The 24,764-nt window shown below is 35.2% G+C and overlaps 1 protein-coding gene across 3 annotated transcripts in view; it reads right to left on the bottom strand.

Annotated features, from left to right (window-relative positions):
• Window positions 1-24,764, bottom strand: part of TSC22D1 (TSC22 domain family member 1) — a 145,761-nt gene that overhangs the window by 92,510 nt on the left and 28,487 nt on the right. Inside the window, exons 2-3 of one of the 3 annotated variants that reach the window (XR_002725439.3) lie at window positions 14,407-14,576; window positions 12,245-13,529 (exon numbers count right to left, since the gene is read on the bottom strand). The exons of the other annotated variants lie outside the window; for them this stretch is intronic. The gene's annotated coding sequence lies outside the window, so the exon portion shown is untranslated. Of the gene's footprint in view, window positions 1-12,244; window positions 13,530-14,406; window positions 14,577-24,764 lie in introns of those variants that run through there. 3 annotated transcript variants of the gene reach the window in all.

Genomic DNA, 24,764 nt, shown 5'->3' with positions numbered 1-24,764 from the left:
AATGGTAAGGCTCAGGCTCTATTTAAAAAGGAGTCTCATGCTTGTAATCACAGCACTTTGGGAGACCAAGGCAGGAGGATCACTTGAGCCCAGAATTCAAGACCAGCCTGGCAACACAGTGAGACCCCACCTCTACAAAAATAAAAAGATAAATTAGCCAAGGATGGAGGCGCATGCCTGTAGTCTCATCTTCTCAACAGCCTGAGGCAGGAGGATCAGTTGAGCCCAGGAGCTGAAGGCTGCAGTAAGCCATGATTGTGCCACTGCACTGCAGCCTGTGTAACATAGCAAGACCCTGTCTCTCAAAAAGTAAAAATAAAAGGGAGTCTGTAGGGAAACCCAAATACCACTGAGTAGATAAAATCAAAGACACTAATAGGAAATTTTAGCCTCTGACATCAACAGCAAATAAACACAGATTAACCCCTAGCCAGATCAACATGAAACTTCATACTCAAGGCCTACTGATCTTAGTTCCTTTTACCTAATACATCAAATCTAGCTTTCAACAAAAAAACAAAACAAAACATAGCCAGGCTCAGTGGCTCACACCTGTAATCCCAGCATTTTGGCAGGCTAAGGTGAGCAGACCGCCTTGATCTTAGGAGTTCGAACCCAATCTGGACAACATGGCAAAAACCCGTCTCTACAAAAATTAGCCAGGTGTTGGTGGCTTGCGCCTGCAGTCCCAGCTCCTTAGGAGGCTGAGGCTGGAGAATCACTTGAGACCGGGAAGTGGAGGTTGCAGTTAGCTGAGACTGCACCACTGCATTCCAGCCTGGATAACAGAGTGAGACCCTGCCTCAAAAACAAACAAACGAACAAACAAAAAACACCATTAGACAGGCTAAAAGGTTAGGAAAAATAAAAGTCTGAGGATCCAAAGCAAGTGTCAGAATCAGATTCAGATATGGCAGATATTTTGCAATTTTATAAGGTCAACAATTGCAAATAACTTACTAACATGCTAAGGGCTCTAGTGGAAAAAGTAGACAACACGTTAAGAACGGATGGGTAATATAAGCAGAGAGATGAAAATTCTGAGAATCAAAAGGAAATGCTAGAAATAAAAAACACAGCAACAGAAAAAAGAATGCATGTTACCAGATCATCTGCACATGGCCTAAGAATCAGTGAGCTCAAAGATATGTCAATAAAAACTTCCAAAACTGAAAAGCAAAGAAAAAAAGAAAGGAATAAAATATCCTAAGACTGTAGGACAATTTTAAAAGGTAAAATGTATGCATAATAGGAATCCAAGACAGAAAAGAGAGAAGGAAACAGAATATAGATGCTCTTCCACTTAAGTCCCAATAAGTCCATCCTGACTGAAAATACTGTCAGTCAAAAAGGCAAGCGGACTGGAAGCTGAGGCTTGCTGCTGCCCAGCATAGCAAGAGAGGTATTGTTTCTACTGAATGCATATTGCTTTTGCACCATCGTAAAGCTGAAAAATCATTAAAATCGTAATTGAAGAAATAATGGCTGAAAATTTTCCAACATTTATGACAGACACCAAATCACAGATGCAGAAAGTTTGGAGAACATGAAGTAAGATAAATACCAAAAATCTACACTTAGGCATTTCATATTCAATCTGCAGAAAGTCAAAGACAACAAAAAAATACTTAAGCCACAGATGGTAGTTAAGAGAAACCTTACCTATTGAGGAACAAGGATAAGAATTACATCAGACATTTCTTCAGAAACCACGCAAGCAAGAAGATTGAAGTGAAATATTTAGTGTTGAAAGAAAAAACTATCAACCTACAATATTGCATGCAGAAAAATTCTTAAAAATTGTAAGAGAAAAAAGACTTTCTCAGATAAAAATAAAGAATTTGTCACTACTAGACCTGTCTTGAAAAAAATGTTAAAAGTTCTTCCAAAAGAAGGACAATATAGGTTACAAATCTACACAAATAAAGGAAAAGCATTAAAGAATAAAAGATAAAAGCAACACATTTATTTTAAAAATTCCTAACTGATCTAACATACGTTTGTTCAATATAATGACAACAACAATATATTGAATAATTATAGTTTATGGAAAAGCAAAATAAAAAACAGCAGTTTATATGAAATGGGAAAAATAATTGAGAATACTATGTTATAAGGTACCAGCACTGCCCATAGAACAGTTTTAATGTTAACTGAAGGTGGATTAGTCGTAAATGTACACTGCCAACTCTAGGGCAATAACTAAAACAAAAATTTTTAAAGTATAATTGATATGCTAAGAGCAGACAAAAAATGGAATTATTTAAAATATTAAATTAGTAACAGAGAAGGCAGAAAAAGAATGGAAGGCAAAATAAAATTTTTAAAAAATGAACATGAGCAATGAATGGAAAAGCTGCGAACCTAGACCAGATAATTAATCCAACGAAATCAATAATCATTTTAAATGTGACAGCTTAAATATACCAATTAAGACACAGACTTTCAAAGTGGATTTAAAAAAAACAAGACCCAACTGTACACTATATGTTGTCTACAAGAAACTCACTTTAAATATAAAAACACACAGAGGTTAAAAGTAAAAGGATAGGGACAGATATGCTATGCTAACACTAATCAAAACAGTTGGAATAGCTGCATTAATTTTAAAGCAGATCTCAGAACAAGGAAAATTATCAAAGATAAAGAAAGGGCATTTCATCATGATAAAGGGGCCAATACTCCAAGAAGATATAACCATTCTTAATATATATGTGCCTAGCAATAGAGCATCAAAATATGAGGCAAAAACTGAAAGAAATGTAAGGAGGACCAGTCAAATCCACTATCATAGTTAAAGACTTAAACACCCCTCAATCAGGAATTGACAGATCCAGAAGGCAGAAAATCGGTAAGGACATAATTGAATTAAACAGCACCATCAATTAACAGGAGCTAATTGGCATCTATAGGCTACTTCATCCAACAACAAACAAAATATACATTCTTCTCAAGCTCACATAAACGTTCACCAAAACAGACCACATTCCGGGCAATAAAAACGTAACAAATGCAAAAGAATATAAAACTAAAAATCAGTAACACATATCAAATATTTACAGATAGTTGCAAACCCACCAAATACTTAGAAATTTAAAAACACACTTCTAAATATAACATGGGTCAAAGAAGCCTCAAATTGTTTTTGTTTCAAACTAAATAAAAATAAAAATAGTTTATCAAAATTTTTGGAATGCAGCAGAAACCGTGCTAGAGGGAAATTTGTAACACTGAATGCATATAAAAGAAGACTAAAAACCAATAATCTAGGAAAACTGAGACAGAACAGCAATATAAATCTAAAGCAAACAGAAAAAAAAAATTATATCAGAAATCAATGAAACTGAAAACATGGTAACGCAAAAAAATCAACAAAACCAAAATCTAGTTCTTTAATAAATAAAACTGATAAACTTAGGGCCAGGCTAACCAATAAAAGACACCAAACAATACTACCACAAATCAAAGAGGGGCCATGACTACTGATCCCATGGGCATTAAAAGAATAATAAGTGTTATGAGCAGTTATGTCTCCACAAATTTGGTAAGTTAGATGAAATGGGCAAATTCCTTGAATAATACAATCTATCAAAACTCACGGGAAGAAACAGATAAACTGAATAGGCCCATATCTATTAAAGAAATTGAATCAATCATTAATAACTTTCCAACATGTAGAGTTCTACCAGGTATCTGATGATATGATACCAATTCTCTATAATCTCTTTAGAAAGCAGAGACAGTAAACAATTCCTAGCTCATTCTGTGAAGCCTTTGTAACAGAACTAGACAAAGACAATACTAGAAAGGAAAATTACAGACCAACCTCTCATTAACACTGATGCAACAATCCTTGACAAAATACGAATCAAATCCAACAATGTACTAAAAAAATTCTACACCATGACCAAGTGAGATTTTTCTATATATACAAGGCCGGTTTGACATTCAAAAGTCAATTTACAAAATCTACTACATCAATAGGCTAAAGAAAAATCATGTGATCCTATCAATGAATGCAGAAAAAGCATATGACAAAAATCCAACATCCATTCACAAAAACTCTGAGCAAACTCGGAAGAGAGGGAAACTCCCTCAACCTGGTAAGAGTATCAACAAAAAAAAACCTACGGTGAACATCTCACTTACTGTTGAGAAACGTCTTTCTTGTTGGTGAAGAAGGATGCTTTCCCCTAATATTGGGAATAAGACAAGGATGTCTCCTCTCACCACCCCAATTCAACATTATACTGGGAAGTCCTAGCTAGTACAATAAGCAAACAGAATGAAAGGTATGCAGATTGAAAAGGAACAAATAAAACTTGTTTGCAGATGATATGACTGTGTATGTTGAAAACCCCTAAGGAATCAAGGAAAAGATTCCTGTAACTAACAACTATAGCAAGGTTGAAGAATATAAGGTTAATATACAAGTCAATTGCTTTCCCAAACACCAGCAATGAACAATTGGAATTTGAAATTGAAATACCATTTACATTAACACCAAGAAATTAAACACTCTGGTATAAATCTAACAAAACAGGATTTCATATAAGGTCTATATAAGGAAAAAGCTAAAAAATGCTAATCAAAAATCAAAGATCTGAAAAAATGGAGAGATGTTCCATGTTTATAGATAGGAATACTCAATAATGCTAAGATGTCAATTCTTCCCAACTTGATCTTTAGATTAAGTGCAATCCCAGTCAAAATCCTGGCATGGAGAACACAGGCAAACTGATTTGAAAGTCTACATGGAAAAGCAAAAGGTCCAGAATGGCCAACACAATACTCAAGAACCAAGTCAGAGGATTTACACTCTCCAGACTTCAAGACTTACTAAAAAGCTTCAGTATTCAACACAGCATGATATTGGCAAAAGAAAAGATCAGTGGAATGGAATAAAGAGTCCAGATTTAGAACCACATATAGTCAACTGATCTTTGAAAAGAGAGCAAAGGCAATTCATGGAGAAAGAACAGTCTTCAACGAATGGTGCTGGAACAACTGGACATCACACGTCCCTCATCCCCTCAAAAATCAATGTAAACACAAACCTTACCCCTTTCACAAAACCTGAGAATAAGTCATAGATCTAAATGTAAACCACAAAACTTAAAAAAAAAAAAAACTGTAGAATGTAAAACAGGGGAAGGTCTAGGTGGCCTTAAACTTTTAGATACACCACCAAAATCATGACCCAGTAAAGATAGACTTTATTAAAATTTCTACTCTGCAAAAGACAGTATTAAGAGAATGAGAAGACAAGCCACAGATTGGGAGAAAACATTTACCAAACACCTGATAAAGGGCTGGTATCCAAAATACATCAAGAACTCTTAAAACTCAAAAAAAAAAAAAAAAAACCATTTTTAAAATGAGTAAATAATGTAAACAGACACTCAGCAGATTGAGCTGAAAGTGTATGAGAAGATGTTCAACATAATAATTAGGGAATTGCAAAATAAAACAATGAGATACCACTACACACCTATTAGAGTAGCTACAATCACATGATAATATCAAATGCTGGTGAGAATGTGGAGCAACAGAAATCACACTCATTGCTGATGATAATGCAAAATGGAAAAGCCACTTTGGAAGACAGTTTGGCAGTCTCTGTATTGCAAAGCTAAGCATTAACTTACCATATGATCCAGCGATCACACAAATAAGGGAGCAAAGGACATTTCTAGGTCAAACTATTCTGTATGATACTAATGGTGAATACATGACATGTATTTGACAGAACCCATAGAACTGCATGACAGAAAGCATGAACCCCAATGTTAACTATGGACTTTAATTAATAATTGATCAATAATGGTTCATCAATTATAACAAATGTAACACACTAACACAAGATGGTAACAGGGGAAACTGTGGGAGGGAGGAGGAGGTAAATGTGAACTCTCTACACTTACTGGTCAAATATTCCACAAATGTAAAACTGCCCTTTTTTAAAAAAGTCTATTAAAAAATACTAAAATAACCCTTTAATTCAGACCCTGAGGTTCTATATGAAATTCTCCTGAGAATATGCAAATGCATAATCAATGGTGTAATAGATCAAGAGATCTGCCTTTGAATGCCATCTTCACTGCTTATTGATTATATGTCCTTGGCCAGGTCTTGTAACCTCTGGGCTTCAACATTTTTATGTGTAAAATGAAAAAATTATCACCATTCTCACAGGTTAGCTAAATTAAATTAGGTAAATATACGTGAAGCACCTAGCAAAGGTACACTGAGTAGGTATGTAAATGTTTGTTCTTTTCTTATTTTCCCCCAAATTCTTTCTAACTGAGGCAAGACAGGTTTCTCAATCAGTGTTTCTCAGATCGGGGTACCTATACCCTTAGATATACATGCAACCATTAAATAAATAAAACACCTCATGTCTTCCAGGAGTTCAAGATTTGAGGGATGAAAGATAAATATTTTAAATGGTAATTAAAAGCACTACTAAAATAATGTTGCTATAGCAGAATATTTACACTGTATTTCAATATGCAATACAAGACTGTGCCTCAATTAGAACTTAGGCCATATTCTCAAACTTCCAGGACTACTACTTCACCATCTTCTGCCATTTGATATATTTCCCACACTTTTCCACTAATTTTAATTATGTTACTAAACTCAAGTTTATTTTCTTCTCAATACCAGTCATATGACAAGTGTCTCCAACAAGCCTGGTTATCTTTAAATTAGTAAATACAACCTGAAAAATAACATTTTACACTTACACAATTTAATATACAATTTAAAGTCAGAATTAAGAAAGTAAACCGAAAATAACTTAAATTGAGACTGTACTTTTCCATGATTTCCCAAGGTTGTGGCTATAACATTGAGTCAATTCCTTTGATAAGCTGTGCAAAATACACATACTTTGCATACACAGACTACTAGCCTAATTTTTAGAAACAAAATACTTTTTCATATCACTATAATTTCTCTGCCTAGGATAATCTCAACATGCATAAAATCAAGCACTTTACTGGATAAATATTTAAGGAGAAAGTGGTATGAGTATTCCAGGCCAAAGGTAACAGAAGATCATGTGTTATAATGGCCCAGACAGAGCACATCTGTAATGTGCTGGTTTGGTGTCACACACTTACAGAAACTGCAGTACGCTCACAGATCTACAAATTTTTTTTTTTTTTTTTTTTTTTTTCCTGAGACGGACTCTTGCTCTGTCGCCCAGGCTAGAGTGCAGTGGCACGATCTCAGCTGACTGCAAGCTCCGCCTCCCGGGTTCTCACCATTCTCCTGCCTCAGCCTCCCCAGTATCTGGGACTACAGGCGCCCGCCACCACGCCCGGCTGGGTTTCTTTTTATTTTTAGTAGAGACGGGGTTTCACCGTGTTAGCCAGGATGGTCTCGATCTCCTGACCTGTGATCTGCCTGCCTCGGCCTCCCAAAGCGCTAGGATTACAGGCGCGAGCCACTGCATTCAGCCCATCTACAAAATCTTTAAGGATCTCAAAAGCATGCTACATGAATAAGAGGTAAGAATATGGGGATACTTAATATGTAGAAGACTTGGGCTTGGATTGATGGGAAATTAATAGCTATCTTGAAGGCTGTCACATTTGAAAGGGATCAGACTTGCTCTGTCGTCCCATACTAGGATCAACAAGCAGCAGCAAGTAGTAAAGTGGTACATCTGGTTGTGAAGAGATTTGAGTACTACAATTTGTTTAAAAATAGTGTATTAGAAATGTATGTGGTATTTCTGGATACTAATTATCTTGTATGTAAAATAAAGGTGCTAAGCTAGATAATTCTAATGTAATTTTCAAGTAAAAATGGTATGGGCGGGGGGCCAGGCATGGTGGTTCACTTGAGGGCATGATTAGCCAGGCATGATGGCCGATGCCTGTAATCCCAGTACTTTGGGAGGCTGAGGCAGATGGATCACTTGAGGTCAGGAGTTGGAGACCAGCCTGGCCAACATGGTGAAATCTCATCTCTACTAAAAGTACAAAAAATTAGCTGGGTGTGGTGGTCCATGCCTGTAATCCCAGCTACTCATGAGGCTGAGGCAAGAGAACCACTTGAACCCAGGAGGCAGATGTTGCAGTGAATCAAGATCATGCCACTGCACTCCAGCTTAGGTGAGAGTAAGACTCCGCATCAAATTAAAAAAAAAAAAAAAGACATGGAAGCAAATTCTGAATCAACTTCTTAGGAAAGAGTGTCCCTTCCCAGCACTTTCGGAGGCCAAGGCGGGTGGATCACCTGAGGTCAGGAGTTCAAGACCAGCCTGGCCACCATGGTGAAACCCAGTCTCTACAAAAATAGAAAAATCAGCTGAGCATGATGGCAGGTGCCTAGAATCCCAGGTACTCAGGAGGCTGAGGTGGGAGAATCACTTGAACCCAGGAGGCGGTGGTTGCAGCGAGCTGAGATTACGCCACTGCACTCCAGCCTGGGCAACAGAGCAAGACTGTCTCCAAAAAAACAAACAAACAAAAACAGTATCCTGAATGTACATGGAATCAGCTATGAAATGCTAAGTTCTATCACAAAGAACTTAGCAAAATAATGGTGGCATGTTGATTCACATTATCACTTTTTCTACATCAAAGGTAAGGTGGAATAAACAGCAAATTATTTTAATAAAGGCCAGACCAGAAGCAGTAGCCCATGCCTACAATCTCAACATTTTAGGAGACTGAGGAGGGAGGATCACTTCTCAGCCTGGGCAACATAAACTCCAACTCTGCAAAAAGATACCAAAATTAGCTGGGTATGGTGGTGCATACCTATAGTCCCACCTTGAGAGGCTGAGGTAGGAGGATCACCAGAACCTGTGGAGGTTGAGGCTGCAGGGAGCCATGATTGAACCATTACACTCTAGCCTGCGCAAGAGAATAAGACCCCGTCTCAAGGGGGGGGGGGGGGGGGGGGAAGGCAGACATGGCAGTGCACGCCTATAGCAGAGAAGGCTGAGGCAACAGGATCACTTGAGGCTAAGAGTTCCAGGCTCCAGTGAACTACAATGGTGCTACTGCACTCCAACCTAGGTGACGCTGTGAGACCTTGTCTCAAGTAAAAAAAAAAAAAAAAAGCCAAAAATGACCACTAGCAGTTGTTTTTAAAGAACTCAAAAACATGATGAAGGATTATTGCATTTTTCGATGTTATCCTCTATTGAGTAAATTACACTAGTAATTTAATTCTAGGGGGAAAAGTCCTATTTTCCTAGCTTGTCCATATTCAATATTGCATTTTTCTTTGTTTCTAGATATACTGATTACTCTAACATAACCCTTTGAAACTACTTATTCCCTAGAGAATAGTATATCACTTTCTCCTGTCAATTATGTTATATACCAGGCAACAATGTTATTTCTTGATCCTCAGGACAAGATTTCTGAGTTACAGTGTTGAGTAAACATTTACAGAATTCCTTAATTTCTCAAACCAAAATAAAAGTTACTAAGTTGAGCAATTGTTTTCTAAGTTCTAGGTATTATTTAATAGAAACAGGCAAAACGAGACTGTACTTTCCTTTTGCTTTGCCAAAACCTGCAAAACTTTTGCCAAAAATATTCCAGGCAATAATCTCATTAAATATGTACTCAACTTACTAAAGTACAATATTTTTATAGTGCTCAAGCTTGAGAAATTAAACATGAATCATAAATACTGAGAGAGCAGGGGTAGGAAATGCCTTGGAATATTAGAGGCGACATATACAAAGAGTACAATGTCTGTGGACATGTTTCTAAATGCACTCCAAAAACATACAAAAACAAATTTGTGGTTTATCAATTTCTCCTCTGAGGGTTTTAAGAAAAATTATTTTCCTAATTCTACATCTGTCTGAAAACCCATGGATACCTGTTGTAGTTTACATTATAATTCAAATATTAAACGTATTTTGAATATTTTTCTACCTATGCCATACCTTACCTCTTGAGCAAAGATCCCTTTGATCATAATTCCTGAAAACGGTGAATACTTCAAAGTTCACTAGCATTTTTACTGCAGTAATCTAATTTAGATGTATATATTAGTGGAAAAATCGCTCCAGAATACCTAAGTACTTAATTTTGAAACAATCTTTCACATTTCAGGACTAAATTACTATGAAATATTGTTAAAGGGAAACAAAAATACCTGGATAAAAATAAAGTAAAAAAATTGCTTAGGACATCTAAGCACTGACATTTGTCAGACTACTTCGATATGGCAAAGAAAATAAGATCTGTGTACATATTTACAATAACCTATAAAGTCAGGATTTTGCAGTCACACTGCTTGTCATGTTTACTCTTTTTAACAGAAGCTACAAAAAAAAAAAAAACTTTGTTTCCTTACTAAAGAACAATCAAAACAGACTTTTATACTAATCTAGTCAGTGATGGTTAAACCATAAGCCTATGTTCCTATACCTCGAAAATACAATGGTAAGCCAAATTCAACATTCTGTAATATTTTTATTTTGAAGGTTACTAATGATATAGAGAAGAGTCTATGTTTTAAAAATTACTTTTTAAAAACTCATGTCACCATTATCTTTGCAATATTTTTCAGGTTTCCAATACAGGGTGTATTTTAACTTCCATGCCTACCCTATCCTTTCATACACATATTGAAAAAGCTTGTAGATTTCTTTTATAGTCAAATAAAATACAACCTTTCATTGACACATACTGTGTCTGTAAACCTTTTAAAAGCTTTAATTCTGAAAACAAAATTTTGTCCACAGAATCTTTATATTTTTTTCCAAACTTACCAGGTTAATAAAGCCAAGAATGTTAGCTTCCTTTCTTTCCCCCACCCCCAATACAAACAGCTCTTCTAAATCATAACTGCCTTTTAGAAATTTGATTTTTTTCAGAGTATAATTTCTTTCGGGAGCCAAATTATTACATTTTAATCCACCAACTGTCACTAATTCAATCTTTATTTCTTGCCTAGGACCCCATCTTAATGTTCTTTTTAATTTTGGGGGTCTACTTCTTCAGTAACTTTTCTTCAACTCTGAAAGGAAATCCTCTAGCTTCTAAGCAAATCCTGCATGGAAAAGGTAAATTGTTCCTGTGGTTTCAATTAAGTAAAATTATGTAGCTATAAAAACAAGAATCAATAAAACTAAATATTACCCGTTCCACGCTGTCTTGATAAGATTTAAAAACGAGACACTATGAGGTCAAGATTTCTCCTTCTACAATTATTTGTGCAAGTAGAACACTAAAATACAAAACATTTTTCACTTCAACAGTTCTTATGAATTGCATAGTCCTCTAATCAGCCATTATTTTCAAATGTTCTTCTGGGTAAAGGAACTGTTTTTGGATGCTATTCTATAAGAGTAATAGTTTGATCAATCTAGCATTAAAAGACTTGGCCAAATTACTCTTGATATTTACAGTATCAACTCAAGAGAATTTTAATAGTTTGCAAAATTGATGTACAAAAATTGCATCTAAAAAAATCCAATTCTGGAAACAAAGGTAAGATGATGCTAATCAGGAAAATGCAAAAACATACAAAACAGATCACCTATTTCATACATTCACTGGTGACCCCCACGAAGAATCACTTTAACAGTTCAAAAAAAGTTTTTTCTGGGGAAAAAAAAAAAATGTAACATACAGAAAGGTAGAATATATATTCAGAAATACTTAGAGAAAGACACTTAAAATTAAAATACATTTAAAAATACTGTTGCAGTTTTCAGTTTCTACTCCTGAAACAGAAATAAGCCATTATCAGTAAGTGCATTTTTTTCATGGAGAAAATATTTATTAGATTTCAAATTATCACATAATACAGATATTACACAATTAGTCATTCTAGAAAAAAGTTTATATTAATATTCATAGACACTGAAAAATATAGGACTTCATTTTGTGACATAAAATATAAAAAAATTCAAATGTAAATTCACCAAAATAAAAGTTTAAATAAACAAATCAGTTCACAATAATATACAAAAAGTTTCACTTTTAAATAAATAGCTTGTAGTGGCATGAGGTGACTAGAAATGCACTTACATTTCTTTTTGCATATTTTAAGGAACAGAGCTAAAATTCAATCAAAGCGTGAGATTAAGAGATTAAATCACTTTTCATCTTCAAAGCTGAAACAAGAAGCTTATAATCTCACAGGCCACACAAAGTGGTTTGTACTGTGGTTCAAAGAATTCAACTAACTTAATTTCCAAGCAAATCTCATTTTTAGTTCCTTCAGTTCTTCCTAAAACGATTAACAGTTGTTCTTTAACTTATATGTATTTGTAAACCAATTGTCTTATTAACATTTACTAAAAACAAGTCAGGAGTAAAAAGCTGTAATCATTTATGGGAATTCAAAGCTCTCTGGGGAAATTTCAGTTCAAATTGATCCTTTAAACTTACTTTTAAGTACTATACTTACAAAAAATTTATTTATAATGATAAAAAAATACAGAGAGCCAAGAAAGACTAAGTGCAGGTTATGCTTTAGCAAACGTGGCTTCCAAAACTTTTGAGATTTCCTAAAACATTTTAGCTGCTTCCATATTAATAACTCTAGAATATCTGTTCTTAAAATGTATAACAAATTTAACAAACTGGCAGCCAGCATTATGTGACTTTAAAAATTTTTTTTAATAGCTTTTGACTGACCAGTTAATAGATACCAAAGAAAGAGAGAAACAGAAACATTATGATAACTACTTCAATCAATTAATTGATAGCTTGGATAAATAACTATTTTGCAACACTTATTCCTTCACACCTACAGGCTTATTCTAATACTAAGTGCCTCTGCTCTGTAAACTACTGTTTCGTGTATTATTCAAACTTTAGTATGCCTTCAGTGTGAAAAAAAATACCTCAAGTTTAACAGGTAGGTATTACTTTAGAGGACAGACCAAGCTACTTCCATCTCAAGAGATATTTCTTCTACTTCTCTGTTAGAAACATTGATTTGACAATTATAAGGCTCAAGACTACCAAAGATGAGCTAAAAGAGTATATCCTAATATTAAAAGCTGTTTTCAAATAATTAAGAAGTTCACCCTTTATTTACTAGTTACTTTCAGTGTCAGGCAACAAAAAAAAACCACTTCATTACGTTTTCTGGACTTCCTCTACTAATAAAAAAATGTTTGCCTACTTCATTAAGGTGATTTTCAACCCCACAAATCTTTTAAATGAAACAGATACAGAGAGCTGCTTTTAAAAGAAAGGAGTCTCTCAAGCTTCCTCTATTTCAGTCTTCTGAATAGAAAGAAATATTTTCATGGCCATGTAAAATTCCAATCTGAAAAGATTATTTCATTATTTGAGCCTTTCCATTTTCAGACCAAAAGTAAACCAGAGTAATTCTTAAAAGTTTATAAATGACAAGATCAGGTGGCTGGCTCATCCTTGTGTCTTCTAAACATATTGCATGGATCCATTCACCACTGCCTTCCAAACTGCAGGTGCTGGCATGTGTGACAGATATCATCCATGAAGGCTCTGCTAGAAGAATTCCTTTTGCTGGAGAAGTATGATGTTTTACCAGTTGAAAGAAATCTGGGCAATTAGAGAACAAATAAACCAGTCTCCCATTATCAAGATACCTGGAGTCACAGAAGGAATCCACCAAGGAAAAATGAAAACTTGCCAAAAGGTAACAAGTTCACATTCTACCCATTGTAGGTGATAAGAACTTCCTGGAATCAAATCCTACCCTTGGCATCAAAGAAACTAAGAGAAAACCATCTTAATGCCATGGGTGAAATCTAGGAAAGGGTTCTTTTACCACAAATATTTATTCCTAGGGACTAGAAAATGACTTTTGAGTATATTAAACATAGCTTTCAGGGATATTGTATCCTGAAACTTACATTCATTCATACTTATCTTTTATTAAAGAATGAAGCCTAGAATTGACAGTAAAACCATAATAGTACTATCATTGCATCTTTTAAAAGATCTAATATGAAGTCCTAACATTTGAGGTAGGAAGAAGACCAAAAGGTTCTCACTAACAGGGTAGGATAACACCTGGACATCTGACTGTATAAATTAGACTTCCAATGTCCAGTTTGCCCAAAGATGAAATACAGAACCTTTTAAATTACTGGAATATAAACAGCACTTAGAAGTCCACTAATACCATAAAGGCCAAAATGGGTAGATATTCCCTTTTTAAAATTCCTGTGGACTACATAGGCATTCGTCAAATCATGTGCCCCAAATCATCCACTGCTTTAATTATCTGGAGAGAAAATTAAATTTTAGGTCTCATTTTTGAATGAGTACTAGTTAGCATTCTTAGAAAAACAAACATATTGCAGTCCCACCTGGTTCTTAAATGAACCCAAGGAGTTTACCATAGAATTAAATGGGCAATGGAAGGACACTCCAATCTATAAATTAACCCAAGTAAATAATGGAAAGCACCCACTTGTTTATTATCCTTTCCCACTCTCTCCAGAAGCTGGATATTCTGTCTCCAAGGGTTCAGTGGAGAAAGTGGACCCCTGACGTCAAAAGCTCTCCGTGGTCTTGGCTGTATCTGTGGTTCTAGGATCACTCCTTGCACCTCTGGTAGGAGAGAAGCACTGAAATAGAGAGCTGAATATAGATTTAAGAAAAAATTCTTATTAAGAAATTACATTCTCTGGTCATCTGAGTTTGTAATGGCTTATCCTCAGGATAAAAAGAGCTACCTTTGGGCATACTTTCTTAAGTGCCTTCTTCATTTGAATTTTAGAAGTCTGTCACCACAAATGATTAATTCCTCAGTAACTATTAAGAAGGGACCTGTATTAGTCTAAGCCATAACACACTCTGTGATAAACCACTCAACTTTGAGTGGAAGACCAAATCAAAAATGATAAACTATGACTGGAAACAAGATCACAGTTGTCTTTAAGGGACAGGGAAAAGGCACGCAACCTCAGATATATCAAAGGAGGAGTCCCAGTTAATTCTTCTGTCAAAGAAAAGAAGATGGACTGAAAAGTAGAAACAGAAAAAATCAAGCATCTTAACAGGAATACTACTAAACTTTGGGAAAGTCTAAGAAGCTGAATTTCTTCTCTGAGTTTAAGTCTTCATTAACTTAAAGAATTAATCACACTATAGGCCCATATTACAGCAATACAAAGCTAAGCCTGTATTTTATCAAAGCTTATGACTACTGTCACTGAAAAGATTTATTCTTCAAGCACTCAGCCTTAAAACTGGGAAGGCAGAATAGTGAATATAGGTAATACAGACTCAAAATCTTTTTTAAAATGCATAATCATTTTCTTTTGGGTCAAGAAGAACCAGGAATAATCATTAATGGCTATAACATAGAAATTAAAGCAGTAAGATATACCCAAATTATAGATGATGGCAAAGATACTAGAAAATAGTTAGCTTTATTATAGAAATAAGGTAAATAAGAGAAGGAAGTTCAAAGCACATAGCATCTGATCAAGGAAAAGCTGAAAGGAGAACAAGATAGGCAGATACATATTTAAAGTTACAGGGACTGCAGGATAAATTTTAACAGTGTTGCCTTTAGAAAACAGATCAATTATGCTTTGTGGTATAGAGTAATACATCCCTATTAAATTTCAGATCTTATTCTAAATATAAAGGTGCTGCATATCCTTGTTCTATGAAATACAGTCAGTCACAGTATCCTATTTCTGGGACATGTTATATTTTGGGATAGTTTTTATAAAATGCTATCAAGTAATCTCCCTCTCATACCAACTGTTTATCACAAGGGTTCCTTACCTGTTAGTGGAACGAGGATTGTGTTCTCTTGTTCTCTATCAATCAACCAACAAAGGTTATAGTCTCAGCACTAAGAAGGTAGCAACCAACCAAAGTTAGTGTTTTTAATGCCTTCACTTCCTCCTGGCTCTGCCAGCCAGTTTGGAAATGTATCAAAAGCTGAAAAGGAATGGTTATTCCATTACCTAACAACATTCAGACTAAGTATTTTTAAAAGCTTAAAGATGAAAAGAATGAGCTAACCCTTCTGCACAGAAACATACCCAATTCTGTACAAATGAGAAATGAAGACAGTTTGACCTAAGTTAAGAAAACCTATTAATTTAACCATCAAATCTGCAATTACCAAATATTAAAGAAAAGAAAAAAGAAATTGGAAAGAAGGTGAAACTGCCACCTAACAAGAGGTATCAAATAATTATGAAAGTACTTTATGCACCTAAGTGGCAGCTATTTTTTCAATTTAAGTTTCCAATAGATTTTAAGTCCAAAAGTCTTTTAGTATTTAAAAGATTGTATTCTTTAGATCAGTAGGCTTTAAAAAGTATTTTACAGTATAATCACAATGAGGAGGTATATGATGGATGGTACGAAGAAAGGAATACAAATTAAAAAAGGATCTGAATACTGAATCTTAATAAATGCAATCTAATTAAGTGGTTTCAAGAGCCTAAAAAACCCAAGTAGATTAACAAAGCATTCCACAGCTGGAGTTGTTAAGGAGTGGCTCTTTAACAGATGAAAAAGGCTTAAAATCAGTACATTGGAGCTATCTACATACATTTTCACTGTACCTATATGGTGCAAATAGGTGCTACAAAAGTGCTTTAAACAGTCATCCTCTAGTCTTTTCTAATCAATTTCCTTGACAAATTATTCTTTTTCATATAGTAATAGCTCAGTATTAACAGTGAAAATTATCTAAGATTTCTAAATTAATGAAATCTAAGTAAAACTTAACTACTTTAAAATAGTTTAAAACCTATTCAGAGAATATAATTAAGATACGATTTTCCAAATTTCCTTTAGTTTCCAATAGTTAACTTTTCAATAGTTTTCCTTTGGTTCTTGAATACTAATCAATAATAACATATAAGTGAGTGAAAATACAGGCAAAAAGAAAGAGATACATTTTGAAATAGGAAATATACCTGGTAACTTTCATTTTTAAGTTTACAGGCCTACTTCACTTTGAAAATGAAAAACAACTCCCAAAAAACCAGATCTTGCTCAGATTAATATTAGTCTAAATTTAGAATTTCTTCTACAGCAGGAACTTTACATTAAATGCATCCAAATCTTTATTTATCACACACCACAGTATAATATAGATTAAAAGTACAACAAACTTAGATTTTAAAAAACCAAATGTCCTTAGGTTAGGTTACACAGCAAGTTAAATATGAGAGCTCGCCAGAGAAAATGAATCTTTACAAACTTCCCCTAAGTCAGAACACTTTCAGAATATAACTTATTTATTTTGCCTGAAGAACCAAAACATCCTAATTCAACACTCATACTCAGAAATGAACAAACAGATTTCTCTAAGTAGAAATTACTTTGAAATCACTGAGGAGAGGCGGTATCTCTCCTGCTTTAAGAGTTAATAATTTACGAAGACTCTGAATTTGATAATGTATCATTTATATAAAAAATGTAAAGATGCTTTCAAAATGACATCATTATTTGAACAAGAAAGAGCAGCCTTTGTGAGAATATTATTGATGGAAACTCCTAAATATGATACAGGAAGCCCTTACCTAATTCTATTTTAGTGGACAACATTCTTCTATGTGATATTTTAAGAGGGGGAAATATTTTTTCCACTGCAAGACTTACATTTCAACCACTAGAGAAAAAATTTCAAACCAAAGCTAACAAAATGAGCCATGCTGAGCTGCTACCTCAAATGGCTGTCATAGATCTATTAACTTACCAGTACATCAATGCAATCATTTTAACATTTTCTGTAAATAATGAAATTTTTAAAGATTCTTACTGAAAATCCATGTATATTCAAATCAGAAACAGTATTTTATATATAAATACCACTGAGAAAATGTTATCAGAAGTACATCAAATTAGGCTGTTTGCAATATTTGTTCTCAATATTAAATTATTAAATGAGTATACGCAGCTTATTAGTTTTAAGCATTTCTAATATCTAAGCATAAGGGAAGGCTACACCTATCTAAGCTATGAAATAGAAGGTACTATGTTTCTACAAAGACCAATTTCTACTCAAACGTGCTACAACTGACCGATCTAAAGTTGAACTTAATGGTTTATAAATTTACCGATTATTCATTAACCTGGACATTCTACATACATTGGAAGCATCTTTTTATTCTTTACCTATTATTACCCATTCATACCGGTTCTAAGGCACTTCTACAAAGAAAACAAATTTTTCACAAATTCCTCTAAGTATCCAAAACAGTCCTAGCCGGCAGTAAGAAGAAAAGGAAAGAACATGCTTAACAGAAGCAGTGTGTCTTTTATCTCCAGCCCCTAGAAAAGTGCTTGGCACATGAAATAGGTAACTCAGTAAATGCTTTACAAATAAGTTACCGATCAAAAAACAAAGAAGAATTTTGTCAAGTAGTTGATATATAAAGTAGACACTGAAAAGTTCAACTTTCTAATCCTACAGAAAACAAAAAATTTATCAAAAGTATAAACTTTCGGCCAGGCACCACGGCTCACACTCGTAATCCCAGCAATTTGTGAAGCTGAGGCGGGCCAATCACCTGAGGTCAGGAGTTCGAGACCAGACTGGCCAACATGGTGAAACCTGTCTCTACTAAAAATACAAAAAATTAGCTGGACATGGTGGCGCTCGCCTGTAGTCCCGCTACTTGGGAGGCTGAAGCAGGAGAACCGCTTGAGCCTGGGAGGCGGAGGCTGCAGTGGGCTGAGATCGAGACACTGCACTCCAGCCTGGGCAACAGAGCAAGACTCTGCCATCTCAAAAAATAAAAAATAAATAACTTTCATGGATCCATCTCTTTTTGGGGTTGTCAACTTCTAAGGATTAATTTTTTAGTATAGTTAGCAGAATTTCAAAGGTATTATCCTGAGATGACACAAATGTTACCCAAATTGCAACTCTGATATTATTTTTCAGAGATTTAAAAGTAGTATGAAAACCAGACACTGCCAGAATATCCAGTTTCAAAAAGGGAGAGATCTTACCCCATAACAAAACAAAAAGGTGGAAAAAAAAAAAAAACTAACCAAGTTCTTCGGAATTAGTTAACTAAGGTATTGTATTGCAGGTAAAGATTATTTCTTAACCATAAAGCTTGTGTGTGTTATCAAATGGAATATACATTTAAAAAAACAGGGAAGACTCTGAGCAAAGTTGTGTGTTAAAAATAATTTTTTTAATTAAAAAAAAATAGGAAGGAAGTCAGAACTTAAGGGGCTAAACCATCATGAGGTTATGTGCCTACTCAAGGACATCAATTTCCTAAAAGAGAAGAAAGCTATAATGAAAACAGAAAAACCTAACTATTAAAGTATTTTTAGAGCTCAACATCTCGCCAGATTCCATTATCAGTATATTTTCTCTTCATCCTTTTGGAAAATATACCATCCGAAAATGTTACTGGTATTCAAGTTAGTCCACTAGATATAACTATCAAGTATTTGTGAAAAGACAAGCAACAGATAACCCAAATGTGTTCATGCTCCACTAAGGTAGAAGATGAAGTAAAATAGATGAAAAAGAAACGATCTACAATATATATATTTTAGAGTAGTTAATCCACTATAGAATAAAAGATAAAAGGCAATCATAGAAACACAGTTGCATAAACCACATTGACTATAAAAAAGGATAAGGCAACCTAAGGGTCAAGAAAACTAAATATAAAAATGGTTAAATTTGGCCGGGCACAGTGGCTCACACCTGAAATCTCAGCACTTTGGGAGGCCAAGGCAGGTGGATCACCTGAAGTCAGGAGTTCAAGACCAGCCTGGCCACCATGGTGAAACCCATCTCTAATACCTGTAGCCCCAGCTACTTGGGAGGCTGAGGCAAGAGAATCGCTTGAACCCGGGAGGTGGAGGTTGCAATGAGCCGCGATCACACCACTGCACTCCAGCCTGGGCAACGAGCTAGATTCCGTCTCAAAATAAATAAATAAATAAAGCTTAAATTTGCCACTGACTCCTTTAAATGAAAAAGGCTAGTATATGTCATTTAAAAAAAAAACCTTAGTAAAAGTAATTTTAACAACAATCTCTAAATTACTCTAACAAATACTTTTTTCATAACTAACCTATCCATTACTTTTACCTCTCTAGTGTCTTCTTCATTTTGCTAGCATGAAATATTTAGCTTGATCCTTAAAATCAAAGAAATTTGAAAGACCTATAAGGTATTGGAAAAAAAAAAAAAAGGATAATCTTCCTACTATATTTTTTCATTCTAGGATCTTGGGTTGTGTTATATTCTTAAGAGTGAACTCAGAAAAAGATAAACATGAAAGGCCAGGCAAGGCGTGGTGGTTCACGCCTGTAATTTCAGCATTTTGAGAGGCCAAGGCAGGCGGATCACTTGAGGCCAGGAGTTCAAGACCAGCCTGGCCAACATGGTGAAATCCTGTCTCTACTAAAAATATAAAAATTAGCCGGGTGTGGCCGGGCGCGGTGGCTCAAGCCTGTAATCCCAGCACTTTGGGAGGCCGAGACGGGCGGATCACGAGGTCAGGAGATCGAGACCATCCTGGCTAACACGGTGAAACCCCGTCTCTACTAAAAATACAAAAAAAAACTAGCCGGGCGAGGTGGCGGGCGCCTGTAGTCCCAGCTACTCAGGAGGCTGAGGCAGGAGAATGGCGTAAACCCGGGAGGCGGAGCTTGCAGTGAGCTGAGATCCGGCCACTGCACTCCAGCCCGGGCAACAGAGCAAGACTCCGTCTCAAAAAAAAAAAAAAAATTAGCCGGGTGTGATGGTATGTACCTGTAATCCCAGCTACTTGGGAGGCTGAAGCACAAGAATCACTTGAACCCAGGAGGCAAAGGTTGCAGCGAGCCAAGATCATGCCACTGCACTCCAGCCTGGGTGACAGTGCGAGACTCCGTCTCAAAAAAAAATAAATAAATACAAATAAAAATAAAAATAAATAGAAAAGAAAGACCATAGCAACAAAAACACGTTTTGTGAATTAGGTTGCCTTTACATTAATTCCTTTGGGGTCTTTATCCATTTATGACAAGGAAAATAATATATCAGTCAACAATGAAATAAAAAAAGATGTTAAATAATTAAATGTAAAAGATTATCAAGCAAGAATCATCAATGGATGCTAAAATTAATGGAAGTAGGAGAAACAAGATTATTTACATAGTCTCAAAATATTCCCCCCAAGATACTTGTTAATTACAAAGTGAAAAAATAGTAACTTCATAGTTTAGAAACCTGGCAGGCACCTCCTTAATCAAATGATCAAGATGACATCACCAATAATGGGATGGATCATAATCATGTACCTCCTTATCTACTGATAAGAATACACCATCACTTCTGTCATATCCTTGCCAAAAATGCACAAATACAGATTGAGGACCAATCACACTAACTAGTATTCTTCAAAAGTGTCAAAGTCATGAAAGGAAAGAAAGAATGAAAAGCAGGCCTAGATTGAAGGAGATTAAGGAGATACGACAACCAAGTACAATATGAATTCCTAAACTGGATCCTGGACCAGAAAAAGATCATTTAATAGACAATGTCAAAATTCAAAAATGTTTAGAGTAGTTGGTATTAATTTCCTGACTTGTGCATTTCCCGACTTCTGTACTATGGTTATATATGATACGAACATTAAGGAAAGCTGGGTGACAGGTATATGGGAATTCTGTGTGAAATACGTATGTATAGATGTGTGTGTAGGTATGTGTGTGTGTATATATATGTAGGTATGTATGTATATATTTAGATAGGGTGTGGCTCTGTCGCCCAGCCTGGAATACACTGGCACAACTGTGGCTCACTGCAACCTCCACTTCCCTGACTCGAGTGAACTTCCCACCTCAGCCTCACTAATAGCTGGGACTACAGGGACACAACACCATGCTTGGCTAATTTTTGTAAAGACAGAGTTTCATCATGTTGCCCAGGCTGGTCTTCAACTCCTGGGCTCAAGTAATCTGCCTGCCTCAGTCTCCCAAAATGGTGAGATTACAGGCATGAGCCACCACAAGCCTGTGTACTAAATTTTTGCAAATTTTGGTAAGTCTAAAATTATTTCCAAATAGAAAGTTGAAAATAAAAAATAGAACAAAACATCCTGAATACGGTTCCATACTCAACACTCCTATGGAATATCCACTGAGAAATTAAGAAACATAAATCTCCAATTTTTCATTCAGATGAAAAATTTAGTCCAATCTTTCTTTAAAAGCTAATCCTAATGGAAACGATGGCATTATGTCATGTTCTGTACTAATAGCAGAAAAGTAACCAGATGTTAATAGGCTTTTTCTTTCCCTTTGATAAACAGTTCTTTAGATAGAGAACTTTAATTCAGAAGACAATATTTGAGAGATCAAAAGAGAAAAATCTCTCCTACAAATAGAAAAACAATGTTTACATTAAACAGCAACTGTGGAAATTAACTCCAGACTACAGCAAGCATATCATAGAACAGGTGAATAAAAAAGCAAAAGTTCTTTCCAATTTACATGATCATGTATGTTTATTCCTGCATTATTAAAACTGAAGACTTTCTGCTCATTTTTTTCTTCAAAAATTTTCACAGGAAATAGAGTTTAGTGCCATAAATACCCTTCTTCCTTTTTTTAAATTAAAATTCAAGAGATAAACTCCCAAATAATTTATTAATACCTTCACTTACAAAGTTGGTTACAGGTAAATATTCATAACTTTTGTTTTAATTTTTAATTTACTGAGAGCTTAGTATATGGCAGGTAGTGTATTATGCTTTTTAAAAAAGAGAGACAAGGTCTTCCTATGATGCCCAGGCTGGAATGCAGTGGCTATTTACAGGTACAATCATGGCACACTACAGCCTCAAACTCCTGGGTTCAAGCAATCCTCCTGTCTCAGCTACCCAAGTAGCCAGAACTACCGGAACTCACCACTGCGTGCAGTATTATTATGCATTGTATTATGCATTTTATATATACTGCCTCACTCAATCATTAGAATAACCCTATAATATATGAAATATTATCATCACAACTTTACTTGATAAGGAAACTGAGACACAAAGTGGTGAACTAACTCACCTAAGATCACATGCCTAGTGAAGAACAGGGAAATTCAAAATCAGTTTGACTCTAGGGCTCTGAGGTTTAATTTACATTTTTCTAAATCATATTATTTTGATTAACAACTGAGTACTTCTTTTTAAATACTCAGTATATGGACTGGGGCTGGGCACAGTGGCACATGTCTGTAATCCCAGCACTTTGGGAGGCCGAGGCGGGTGGATCACTTGAGGTCAGGAGTTCGAGACCAGCCTGGCCAACATGGCGAAATCCCGTCTCTACTAAAAATACAAAAATTAGCCGGGAGTGCTGGCACAGGCCTGTAGTTCCAGCTACTCGGGAGGCTGAAGCAGGAGAATTGCTTGAACCCGGGAGGCAGAGGTTGCAGTGACTCAAGATCGCATCACTGCACTCCAGCCTGGGTAACAGAGTGAGACTCCGTCTCAAATAAATAAATAAATACTTAGTATAGGATAAAAGCTAGAATAAATATACTGTTTAAATAGAATTCTGAAACAACTTCAAATTCATTTAAATATACATCAATTGACAGTTAAGCAAGCTAAGTTTAAGTCACGCAAGTTAACTTGTTTTGCCATTTCTATCAATGTATGAAATACGGAATTTTACAAGACAGTAAAACTTTGAAATAAAGTGTAGCAAAATTTAACAACTTAATATTAGCAAGATAATCTAGGAAAAAATGTTTCTATTGAAACTAAAAAGCCCATATCTAAACATGTTAAAATGATAATCAGAAATTCCTTTCACCTTTTAAGAATCTGCAAAAACCAAGACACAAAAAGGATTTTTTTCTAACTAGAATTTCTAGTTTACCTGATCCATATCTATTGATTTGCATAATATGTAAGACAGACTTTTAAATATATAAGAACTTCGTAATTTAATGAGTTTTATTATCCTAACATAATATAAACACCATTTCTGTTATAAGCATGATTAAAATGATAATCTGAAAATGATAAATTGGATTCAGAGCTCAATTCTGTTTAAAGACCCAGAGAAACTGTCTTTAGTTTATTACAAAATAGATAATAATCTGTACGACTGCTGTAGCTGACCTGAATTTTAATATATTTTAAGTATTACTTATGATAGCTTACAATGTATCTATTCAAGTTCCTCCGTATATAAGATGAAAGATCATTACCTTATCTCAATTTGAATTTAATAAAAAAATAAGTATGATATTAGACATCTGCAGAAGCAATCAACATTTTAGTTAAAACAGGGCACTTTCCAATTCTTTACCAATAAAGTGGGGTAGGTTTTGTAAAACACAGAACACATCTACTTACAAATAAATCCTTTAATCTACTCTATCGTATTATAACTTACAAAGCAACTGGGCCTAAAGTGACAAGGAAGTATCAGTAGCTTCCACCAATCTCAGAAGGCATCCTCGACCTTAGGGCCCATGTCAGCAAACTGTCAGAAATTAAGAAAGCCTGAGCTGGGCACAGCGGATCAGGCTTGTAATCCCAGCACATTGGGAGGCTGAGGAGAGAGGATCTCTTGAGCTCAGGAGTTCAAGACCAGCCTAAGCAACATGGTGAAATCCTATCTCTACAAAAAATTAGCCAGGCGTGGTTGCACACACCTGTAGTCCCAGCTACTTGGGGAGGCTGAGGTGGGAGGATGGCTTGAGCCCAAAGAGGCAGAGGTTGCAGTGAGCCGAGATCACACCATTGTACTCCAGCCTGGGGAACAGGGCCAGATCCTGTCTCAAAAAAAAAAAAAAAAAAAAAAAAAAAAAAAAAAAAAAAA

This window comes from Piliocolobus tephrosceles, chromosome X (assembly GCF_002776525.5).
Source record: "Piliocolobus tephrosceles isolate RC106 chromosome X, ASM277652v3, whole genome shotgun sequence".
NCBI lineage: Eukaryota > Metazoa > Chordata > Mammalia > Primates > Cercopithecidae > Piliocolobus > Piliocolobus tephrosceles.
Note: the sequence above shows the minus strand (reverse complement) of the source record. Positions and strands in the feature narration are given on the sequence as shown.